Here is a 12,713-nt window from a genome sequence, read left to right as displayed (position 1 = left end):
GTTATTTACCTACCTGACAATAGAACAAACACTTGAAGTAGGCCAACGTCTTGTCGTAGGTGCGTAGGAGTCTCAAGTAGATTCGTTGAAGAAACTCCTGCACGCTGGGCCTTATTTACCAAAAGATTGTAGGAAAGAGAGTGACATTGTTTGTTTGATAGATGAGGGCGACACGTCTTGCTTCAAGGAATGTTTATATGCATTTAGGTTACACACAGTGTGCAGGGTTCCCTTCACTATAATGGCCCGAGAATAACTCTGGTGTAGTGTCTTTACATACAGTATAGTAAACAAATGTAGCCTAATGTTTACAAACATTAGGCTACAAAAGGGACAGTATAATAGCACTAGGTAAAGAATTAAGACAAATAGACAGAGAGATGAAAGATAGATGAAAGGGAAATCGTATCATCAAATATGAGCAATGGAACCAGTGAGGAAACAGATATCAAAAAAGGAACAGCACACCATCTTGCAGCTAGAGTTTAAAATATATTGTATTATAGAGATTGATGTCTGTCTATATTGTGTTCTGTAAACATTAGGCCACTGATCTGTCTTATAACTCTCATAGGATAGCTAAAAAAAATAAGTTGGGCTACAATATGCTGTCCTAACATTCTAAAATGTTACCAAGATGACTGTCCACTGAACCCCCTTTCAACCTCAAAAGAGTCAGAGTTAATCTTACCAAAAATGATAAACCTGTAGCTAATATAGGATTTTTTGTCATGAACAAGTCTTCACTACCTAATTGTAGATATAGCTACAGTGTTTTGTGGTGGTAGAACCAGTGGCGGTTGGTGCCGTTTAAGATGAGGGAATATTTTTGTTTTGTTTTTATGAGCATGGCCTTATTTCTATTACAGTATATTGGATGACTGTCATTCATATCCATTAACCCAGCTCAATGTAACATCAATAGATTTAGGCTACTACATGATACACATATTTTTCCCTATTCCCATCATGAGGTTGCTACTACCTAGTCAATGAATGAAAGTTTATGAGGTAGGTGCACAAGTTGAGAAAAATGTAAGTAATCAAGGTAACAGACATTGACACGTTCAATACCGCCTTGCACAATATTGCCTGCATCTAGCTGATCTAGGATGTAATCATTAGAGTTTCTATTGGACAAATTCAGGTATGTTTATCCCCGTTTCGTGACGTTTACTTCCATTTAAGAACGTTTTTCAACAGAATCGGTGGAATGAATACACCCCTGATCACACGCTAACACAGTTAACTTTCATAACAGCCACATACAAACAGCATGGTCCCTTTGATCGTTGGATAATTCCTTCTCACATCTACGTGCTCTCCTCTTCACTCTTTCCCTTCGCTTGTTGACTTCAGTGCACAACACTTCAGCTGTCTGTGACCAGGCAAAAAAAATCTTTCCTTCAGATCACGTTCGCGATCCGCTACACACAGCCTACATCGTCGTCACCATATTAGCTAACGTCAAGTCAACATAGTTACTAGAACTAGCGCGTTAGTAAACCCGCTACAATCATGCAGTACAGTGTACAGTTAGTGAGCAGTTTAGCAGTTACACCGGCAGGCCCCTTGGCAATAAATGAATAAAACCAAAAGCTTATCTTGACTTGGAAGAGTTCCAGTGTTGGATAGGTAACATAGCATCACTCTCTGTTTAAGCTGAGTGTTTGAGTAGGCTAAATTAGCTAGCTGCATTCACTAGCTAAGTGAAAGTTTAAAAAAATACAACTAAATATCTCTCTCACTCTCTCTCTCTCTCTCTCTCTTGCATCGACTTAATAATGGAAGAAATGTATTTGTTCAAAACGGTTCAATTATTGTCTTTCTCTCTCTTTGAGTCAACTACTCACTGCAGTGCTAGCTAGCTGTAGCTTAATGCTTTAAGTACTAGATTCATTCTTGATTGGGTGTGCAAAATGTCAGTTAATGCTGCAAGAGAACTGATAGGTTGGAGGACGTCCTCTTGAAAGAGTCATCATTACTCTGTAAGTCTATAGAAAGGGGTGAGAACCATGAGCCTCCTAGGTTTTGTATTGAAGTCAATGTTCCCAGAGGAGAACAGAAGCTAGCTGTCTATAGATACAAAACAAAAATGTGAAGAACATAAATCAATCAATTCTAATTAGCACACGTATGCAGCACATAGTATTTGTTTTACAGTCCTTCTTTGGGGGGCAGAATTGGCATCTCCTCTTTTTACCTGCCCAAGCTGCAGCCTCAAGTGGATCAGGACAAGATTCAGCCCCCTGAACTGCTTTCACAAGTGCTGCAGAGGCTGCTGTGCAGGGGAGGCGCTCCCTTCTTTGAATGTGTGGGGTTACAAGTGCCTTTCCCAGCTGCTCCAGGAACACCCTCCTTTTGTTCCGCTTATCAGGTATCCAGGTAGGGTTGATCTCGTTCCATATCACAAAGGCATTGTATGAGGACACATCAATGATGTTATGGAAGATGACCAGGGGCCAGCGGACAGTCATCCTCCTGCAGCTGTAAGTTCAAATCACCTTGTCTAGGTTGTCCACACTTCCTTTGTTGTGGTTGTTGTCCAGGATGATGGCTGGCTTCCTGTCCTCACAATCACTGATCTCAGCTGTTTGTGCAGTGTGCTCAGGAGGACCACATTCTTGTTCCTTTTTGTGAGGTTAGAAACTAGAGTGGTGGTGGCGGTGAAGGCAAAGTTTGATGAGAAGGTCTCTCTCCCCCTTGTTGTTAGGAGTGCAGGGGGAGCTCAGGCTTGTTCTTTCTAACTGCGCCAACCATGGTGATCTTCCTCTTCAGGAGCTGCTGGCTGGGTTCATAAGAGGTGAAGAAATTGTCACACATGACATTATGCCCCCTCAGTCATCTGTCACATCAAGCACAACCCACATCCCCTGGTTCTTCTCCGGGCCTCCGCTGGTCCGCTTTGCTGTGTAGACTTGCATCTTCCAAGCTTAGCTGGATTGTGCTTCACAGGCCACCCATATCTTGATGCCATACTTTGCTGGCTTGCTGGGCATATACTGCTGGAAAGGACAGTAACCTTTTGACAAAAGAGATCAATATCAGTAATTAGTATCAGTGTCACAGAAAACAATCACATAAATCAAAGATATTACAGCGATACATAATAAAATGAAAAGTGAAAATCACTTACATTACAGATATGAAAATAAAAATGTACCTCTGAATGGTACCAGTTGCTCATCCACTGTTAATTCAGGCCCAGGGTTGAGGAGGCAGACGCTCCACCCACTTCTCCCAGACCTCTCTTAGAGAGTTTGTCTCTCACACGATCTTGACTCACAGTTATCAAATCGTAGCCTCCTTATGACATTTTGTGCCGCCTTCCTGCCCTGGTTGTCATATGGTGACGAGGACCATGTTATTTTGCTGTTCTTTAACAAAAATGTTTCTCTTTCAGCTTAGGGGATTTCTTCTTCTCTGGGTTGTATTCTTCCCCATCTTCATCTTCAGATACCTCCTCCTCTTCTAAATCATTGTTCTCTTGTTCCTCCTGGACATCTGAAAAAATCAGATCTACGACCTGTTGGGCACTGAAACGTGCACTCATGGCTTCAGAAAAGAGAGAACTGGGGGGACTGTCATCTGCAGCACCTTTATAGTCTCTGACTGCATTCCCCATCAGTAAACAATGCTTTCAAGACATTTTTATATTGTCTGAAATGTTGTTCATTTTGTCTGAAATTGTTTTCATTTTGTCTGTGAACTTGAGTCATGTGTGGGGTCGTGGAGGGGAGATGCTGCACATGCACAAGAACGTTTTAAGTTTTGTCTGAGTTCAATCAGTAGCACACAATCTCAATTTCTCATTTGGTGTGTGTGTGTGTGTGTGTGTGTGTGTGTGTGTGTGTGTGTGTGTGTGTGTGTGTGTGTGTGTGTGTGTGTGTGTGTGTGTGTGTGTGTTTTTTTTTTTTGTGGTGTGTAAATGATTTTCATACTGCCGGGTCAAAAATGACCCTAAGACAATCTTTGCACCCTGGTGGTGTACAGATTTCATTGAAATATGAACAAAGGCAATGTTTCACTGTTTCTAATGTTGGAGTCACTCTAGGAAAGGTAATCAAATTTCAAGTTGAAAAAATAGAAATTTGGGGTTTTTGTTTTAAGGTGTTTGTGTGTGAGTAATGTGTACATGGTGTGTGGAATGTAGTTTGAATGTTTACAATAGCTAAAGAAATGGGCAGAGATGGGCAGATGAGAGCGAGAGAGACAGACTGAATGAGTGACCTGTATATATGTCTGTCTACCTGCGTGTGTCCCACTCCCAGGGCAGTAGATGGTGTATGTGTGTGTGTGTGTGCACAGAAGGGAATTAATGGAGCAGCACGCTGGCTCTGATTGTTGTTCCGAATATGGTTGTTTGCTCAACCCATGGATGCAGTGTGTGTGTGTGTGTTTGTGTGTGTCTGTGTGTGTGTGTGTGTTTGCTCACTGCCTGCATCTCTGTCTGAGGAGATTCTGCCCATCTCCTCCCACCATATCTCTGGTTGCCCAGGACTACTACCACATCCCTGTCCCCTGATTGGCTGGCGCCATGGCAACTCTGCCTGAGGAAGACCTCGGTAGGCCAAGAGACATTGTATCATGGGTGTTCTGTTCTGCCGTGTGTTATAGACAGTAATTACCAGGTTTCACCCAGCTAATGATAATATGGTCATTTAGCTTTAGCAGATGCTATTATTCAAATCACCATACTATAAGTAGCCTATAGTAAGTACTGTACATAGTAGGTACTATACAGTTAGTAAGTTAAGTTAGTAAGACCATGGTTCCTCAGTATATGACCCACGTCTCTGGTGTTGCAAAGACTACGTACATCTAACCAACTTGGACTTGGACTTACTGTCTAGGGTTTTTGCTTCTAACTGAAACGGAGTTGTACTTATAGCTAGTGATCTGTGAAAGTGCCCATTTGTGCTTAGTTTATTCAAGTTTTATTTGTTGCCAACTGTAGGTCGGATTCTGGATTGGTGTCATGACAACAAGATATCTAACAGCCACAGGGAAAGAAGCCCAGAACACAGGCGAACACACGCACCTACAGACACACCTACAGACACACACACACACACACAAAAACTGGATAGCACATCACCTGGGGCTGAGTCTGTTTGATGCGTTGGTTAGTTGCGTATTTATATACTAGATTCTTACAGCGCTCACTGTAATAGATCTACTGCTGTACATATAATTTTTAGTATATCTGTTTGGTTTATGTAAGCATAAATTGAATTTGGATTACTGATACAGTGTTATTTGGGTTGTTAATTGGATATCATTCTGACATTCTTGATTTCTTGTTTCTAGTTTTTGATGATTAATTATTTGTGTTCTTGTTTTCCTCATTTTCCTCTACTGTTAGGAGCTAGTAACACAAGCATTTCACTGCACCCGCTATACAATCTGCTAAACTGTGTACGCGACCAACACACTTTGATTTGATTTGAGTCCACCACTGACATAGAGAAAGAGAGAGAGGGACAGAGGGAGAGAAGTAACAGCTCGTACTTCATCCACCAGATCCACCTTACTCGTTGTAGAATTGGGCTGAACACTACCATTGACTCTGGATGTGAGCATCTGATTCCCGTTATGAGCTGTCGGTTATTATTCAATTGGATATCTAAACAATAGTATATCACTTTTTGAGAGTTTGTTATGTCTGGAATAGTAAAATATCAACATGAGTAAATAACACTGATTGGTATTTAGCTCTACCTACATGTACATATTACCTCGACTAACCTAACTGCCCCAGCACATTGACTCTGTACTGGTACCCTGTGTAAAATAGCCTCGCTACTGTTATTTTACTGCTGTTCTTTAATGATTCGTTATTTTTCTACTTATTTATTTTTACTTACTTCTTTTTTCACTTAACACTTCTTTTTCTTAAAACTGCATTGTTGATTAACCGCTTGTCAGTAAGCATTTCGCTGTCAGGTCTACACCTGTTGTACTCTGTGCATGTCACAAATAACATTTGTTTTCATTTATATAATTATAGTGAGATGAACCTGATGATTATAATATAATGAGAAGTATACTGTAGTCTTTCTTATCCTGAGAGTCTGAGAGTGGATGGGAAAGGAAAGAGAAAGGGGGATACCTAGTCATTTGTCCAACTGAATGCATTCAACTGAAAGGTGTCTTCCGCATTTAACCCAATCCCTCTGAATCAGAGAGGTGCGGGGGGCTGCCTTATTGTCCCTGTTCTGTAAGCACTAATGGGCCATGCATGGAGGGAACCTGATACTGCCATTGGAAAACTAAGTGTCTGTCACTCAGATGTCCATGACTGTGTGTGTGTTTTTGTGTGTGTGTCCAATCCAAAAATCCCTGCGCTAAGCAGACAAACCTAGACACAACTGTCACAAAACACAAAATTCCTGGCAGTTTGTGATGGGTGAACTGAGCTCAGTGAGCTGAATCTTTACAATGTGTGTGTGTGTGTGAGTCGTAATACATGCAGACCGTTGGTAATTGAAAGCACAGAGAGAGAGGGAGTGTCTGGGCCTCGGTGACACTGTCTTTATTCACATCTATTTCCTAGTCATCCTGTGTGTGCGTGTTGGTGCTAAGAGAGGTCTGTATTGTAGAGACAAAACCGTCTTTTAGAGATAGTAACAACCTAAACACATTAGGTTGTTAGTGCGTCTCTCCTTCCTTCTCCTCTTGCGAGCCTTCCTCTGTGCAGTCGCTTGCTGTTTTTTTAGTTTTTTCCTCCCGCCCTTCTCCAGCATCCTCTGCTGGAGGGAGGTAATTCTAAGCCTGTGTTCTGTTCTGCCTCCCCCTCACACACAACGATACAGTGTCGTTAGAGACAGGAAAATTAGCCAGCAGCCGCTGACGAGGTGTAATCCCCACCGCCCTCCAAGGCCTCAGTTTAAGGTTTCACTGATAGGTCTATTTCTTTTATCTAGAGCAGTGGCGTGTCCAGGGGGTGGCACAGGGTGGCCCTAGTGGAGGCTGCTGAGGGGAGGACGGCTCATAATAATGTCTGGAACAGAGCGAATGGAATGGCATCAAACACACAGAAACCATGTGTTTGATTTATTTGATACCATTCCACTTATTCCGCCCTAGCCATTTCCACGAGCCAGTCCTCCCCAGTCAAGGTGCCCCCCCCCCTCCTGAAATCTGATTGGAAACCCCAGTGGCCCACCCATAAATCCAGAATATATTGATGATTTTGACCAAGACCCACACCGATAGCAAGACTCATCAATCTCACCGGAGAAAGCATCCGAGAGAGCGAAACAGCGACCCTCTGTCATAGTATGTGTAGCCCATGTATCTGATGCTGTCTTGCCAAAAAGAATATTACATGTCATGTGAATTTTACCATGTGAAATGTTCCAAAAACACATTTTCAAATCGTGTAATTCTCCACAATGTGAAATCATGTGGTTCAACATGTGATAACATGAAAGTACACTGTTAGCAATTGCTGTTAATTTTGTTTAATATTTTACGGTACATTTCTACAGTAATAGGATACTATATTAGTGTTTTGCTATATATTTACTGTCAATTGCAATGCACTTGGGTAGGTTACTTTTTTGGCCCGTCCTGCAAATGAACTTGGCATGCCTTACTTGTAATTGCATTTAATTTAAGTATAGTTTAGATGCACTTATTATTTTATAGTAAGTTAACAGCTACTAATTTGCAGTGAAAATATTGGAATACCTTTTAATGTATTTCTACAGTTGAAGTGTATTTTGAAAGTAAATATACAACAACAAACTGTATTCAGGAAATAGACAGGAAATCCAATTCTACATCCAATTATTTTCAATGCTGAAAAATTTGATCTACTTTCTGAATTGATTGGACTTTAACTCAACATTGGTTAGCACACTTGAGATACAACCACACCTAAGATATGAACTCACAACCTCTTGGACGTCAGCAACCTGAATATCCTGCTTTGCTACTAGGTCTGTCACCATGACAGAGACCAACCACAGATTTATTGGGAAGAATACATTTCTGCACTTTCCCAGAATCAAGTCAATAATTGTGCGATTATCACCAACGAAAAAGTAGCAGTGCTCAGGGACACATGACATTAAGGCCTAGATTCAATCAGAGCAAGTGTAAACACGCGATAGCCGACACCCGCATAGCTGGTGTTTTGGCAGTGTCGGAAGTGTAACTGCGTTACGGTACAGTGTTGTTCTCTGGTGTATAGAAAGGTCAAAGGGACACATAAGGTACCTTCATACACATATGTGACCGACCGCCTTGATTCGGTATTATGTAGCAGATTAAAATTATAATTATTTTTTTACATTGGATAAAAGTAGAGACAATGGTATATCATACACTGCATTTGAGGAACAATGGGAAAGTAATTCTGCTATGAAAGTTGTAATCCCACTTTTTCAGAAAAATTACCCTTGAATGTTTGGTACACCTACTGAAGAGCTCTTTTGTCTACACCCATTCAGCATTGTTCACACCCTCTTAAGCCTTAGCCCCACCCATCTCTTTAAGGAGTCACATGTCAAATCAAATCAAATTTTATTGGTCACATACACATGGTTAGCAGATGTTGTTGTGAGTGTTGTGAAATGCTTATGCTTCTACATCCGACAGTGCAGCAGTATCTAACAATTCCACAACAAAACCTAATACACACAATCTAGTAAAGGAATGAGATAAGAATATATAAATATAAAATATATGGATGAGCAGTGACAGAGTGGCTAAGATGCAAAAGATAGTGTAGTATACAGTATATATATATATATATATATATATATGAGATAAGTAATGCGAGATATGTAAACATTATTAAAGTGACATTATTAAAGTGACATTATTAAAGTGACTAGTGTTCCATTTATTAAAGTGGCCAATGATATCAAGTCTGTATGTAGGCAGCCGCCTCTCTGTGTTAGTGATGGCTGTTTAACAATCTGGTGGCCTTGAGATATAAGCTGTTTTTCAATCTCTCTGTCCCAGCTTTGATGCACCTGTACTGACCTCGCCTTCTGCATGGAAGCGGTGTGAACAGGTAATGGCTCGGGTGGTTATTGTCCTTGATGATCTTTTTTTGCCTTGCTGTGACATTGGATGTTGTAGGTGTCCTGGGGGGCAGGTAGTTTGCCCCCTGTGATGCGTTATGCAGATCGTACCACCCTCTGAAGAGACCTGCGGTTGTGGGCCCGACAGGATGCCCTCGATTGTGCACCTGTAAAAGTTAGTGAGGGTTTTTGGTGACAAGACACATTTTTTCAGCCTCCTGAGGTTGTGTGTGTGAGGTCATGTGCTGAAGGTCATGTAGTGCGGTAAAGATTAAGACTAAAAGTAGTAGCCTACAATAAGAAAACATTTCAGGTAAGCAGAAAGTGTCCAGATAAATATATTTTTCCATGGCTTAAACCAACTAATCTTGTAATTGAACAATTGTATTTGTATTTACAGATGGCATACACGTTTGTTATTAAGACACATCAAATTTAAAAGGCATTTCTGCCCCAAAAAAAGCATTTTGATAAAACATTGAAATAAACGTTTGTCAGATGTTGTCACATTAACTTCACATTAAATCACGTGATAACATGAGAAATTCATGTGTTTTTTCCCCCTAATGGGTGTGTGTTATTGTAAAAGAGTATAAAGCCCAGTTCAGATACGAGAGACGAGACTCACAATGGTCTTAAGGACTTTTAGAACAAAGTTGGCTTGATCTGAACAGTCCTGGAGTTTCCAAAATTCAACGTTTCAAATCTTAGCTGAAGACTTGCGATGAGACAGGTTCCTTTATGTAACGTAGGCGCAGGGAGTCAGGAAACAAGTTCAGTTATTGAGTTTAATAATAATTAACATGGAACTATAAACAATAATACCTGAAGACTACTAACAGAAGAGTACTATATAAAGCAGGCCTGGGCATCTCCAGTCCTCAGGGGCCTGATTGGTGTCACACTCCCCCCCCCCATCCCTAGCAAACACACCTGATTTAAACTAATTGCATTCTAAACTGAAGATCAATACTAGTTGATTATTGGAGTCAGGTGTGTTCGCTGGGTCTGGGGCAAAAGTGTGACACCAATCAGGCCCCCAGGACTGATATAAAGGGTGTGTAATCAAGGGAGTAATTAAGAACATTGTTCCAGACCTCTTCTGCGCGCCTGAACCACTCACCGCAGGAGCTTCGGTCTGGCTCGGGGTCCTCGGAGCCAGGGCTGGCTGATAACCCAGAACACACTGGAAGGGAGTCAGCCCGGTGGAGGAGTGACGCAATGAATTCTGAGTGTATTCCGCCCAGGGAAGGAATCGGGCCAACTCCCCCTGCTGGTCCTGGCGGTGTCTTCTCAGGATCCTCCGTTGAGCACCGGAGAGGGGAGTGGGAGTAGACGCAACCCTTTAGCCAATCAGAGAACAGTTCTCTGACGTTCTGTGTTCAGACAAGCAGCCAGCTAACTAGCCAAGCAGACAGCTAGATAGCTGTTTTTCAGCAATAATACTGTAGCTAGCCTAGCTTGCTGATATTTCTCTGACAAGCCAGAAAGTGTATAGTGTTTCTGGTTTATTCACAAAACTCGTTTGCTACAATACCTTAGGGACAACTTTGTTTCAAAGTTTCATCACGTCATTGAAAGAAGCACCGTTACCGTGGAAACGGTCGCAACTGTTCATCTCGTCTTATTGATCTGAACGCCCTCCAGTCAGCTGTTCTACAACACACAATTATAACACGTTCTAGTTTTGTCTTGTCTCGTCTTCTGTTGTAGGGTTGAACCAGGGTTTACAGAATTGGACGTGAAGATATGCCGAATCAGCTATGTTGTGTGAATTTGCTACATTATTCTTAGAGGAGGCTACTATAATTTGCAGGTAGCCTAGCGGTTAAGGGTATTGGGCCAGTAACTGAAAGGTTGCTGGTTTGAATCCCTAAGCCAACAAAGTGGGAAAATCTGCTGTTCTCCCCTTGAGCAAAGCAGTTAACCCCCAACAACAACTGGGTGCTGTTGTTGTCGTTTAAGGCAGCCCCCTCTGATCTGGAGGGGTTGGGTTAAATGTGGAAGACACATTTTGATTGAATGCATTCAGTTGTGCAACTTACCAGGTATCCCCTTTCCCTACATCTGGTTTTGACAGGCCTAAAGCAGAAACATGTGTCCCCATGAAGACATAGCTCAGGCCTTCAGTAAAACTGTCTCGTTATACAGACTCCGGTCAGCTCAAAAACAACCTCTTGGCTCTTTATGAATGGAGGAATTGAAGTGTAGCCTACTGTGTATTTGGATTAGAGGTCGACCGATTATGATTACTCCGATACCGATTATTGGAGAACAAAAAAAGCCAGTACCGATTAATTGTCCCATATAAAAATAAATTGTATTTATATATACACACACACACACACACATTTTTGTAATAATGACAATTACAACAATACTGAATGAACAATGAACATTTTTATTTTAACTTAATATAATTCATATTATGGGCTTTTGGATGGGTGTTCTTATGGTGATTCCACAGGTTGGTGGTATTTTTCTGAAATCTGAAAAGCGGTTCCTTCATTCATTTATTCCATAGGATATTTTTAGATTAACTTAAAATAAGGTCTGTGTTTTGTGTAGGCTTACACCACCTTGCAAATTTTATAACTGTGTAGATATCCATAGGACAAGGTAACTCTGATCAATATTGGCTAAAAATAAGCGAAGATCATTTTTTTTGTAGAGTGGATTTATGAAAATATGTTGACAAACGTAACCTTATCCTAGTGAGATTTACACGGGTACCAAAACGCTGAGGTGGTTTAAGCACGAAACACAGACCTTATTTGAAGTAGATCAAGACATCCTCTATGGAAGACATGAATGGTAAAATAACAAAGGAACCCCTTTGAAGTTCAGCCGCAAGTTATTACAGGAATTATAACGCGTCGACTATTTCTCTCTAAACCATATACCTTTGACTATTACGAGTCTGCTGCTGTCTACCACCCCTCAGTCAGACTGCTCTATCAAATATCAAATCATAGACTTAACTCTAATAAACACACAGAAATACGAGCTTTAGGTCAAATCCGGAAACTATCACCTTGAAAACAAAACGTTTATTCCGTTCCGTATTTTATCTAACGGAGGGCATCCATGAGTCTAAATATTCCTGTTACATTGCACAACCTTCAGTGTTATGTCATAATTACGTAAAATTCTGGCATATTAGTTCGCACAGAGCCAGGCGGCCCAAACTGTTGCATATACCCTGATTGTGTGTGCAATGAACGCAAGAGGTGACACAATTTCACCTGGTTAATGTTGCCTGCTTTCTTTTAGCTAAATATGCAGGTTTAATTTTTTTGATTTTAAGAAAGGCATTGATGTTTATGGTTAAGGACACATTGGAGCAACGACAGTCGTTGATTGATAGTTTTTTATAAGATAAGTTTAATGCTAGCTAACAACTTACCTTGGCTTACTGCATTCGCGTAACAGGCAGGCTCCTCGTGGAGTGCAATGTAATCAGGTGGTTAGAGCGTTGGACTAGTTGACTGTTAGGTTGCAAGATTGAATACCCCGAGCTGACAAGGTAAAAATCTGTCGTTCTGCCCCTGAACGAGGCAGTTAACCCACCGTTCTTAGGTCGTCATTGAAAATAAGAATGTGTTCTTAACTGACTTGCCTAGGTAAATAAAGGTGTAAAAAAAGAATCGGCGCCCAAAAATACCGATTTCCGAT

General features: G+C 41.1%; 1 protein-coding gene across 5 annotated transcripts in view; it reads left to right on the top strand.

The window, feature by feature from the left end:
• Positions 1–12,713, top strand: part of LOC112225310 (diacylglycerol kinase eta-like) — a 74,079-nt gene that overhangs the window by 2,394 nt on the left and 58,972 nt on the right. The window lies entirely within an intron of this gene.

This window comes from Oncorhynchus tshawytscha, linkage group LG26 (genome assembly GCF_018296145.1).
Source record: "Oncorhynchus tshawytscha isolate Ot180627B linkage group LG26, Otsh_v2.0, whole genome shotgun sequence".
NCBI lineage: Eukaryota > Metazoa > Chordata > Actinopteri > Salmoniformes > Salmonidae > Oncorhynchus > Oncorhynchus tshawytscha.
This window is presented reverse-complemented; position numbering and strand designations above follow the sequence as displayed.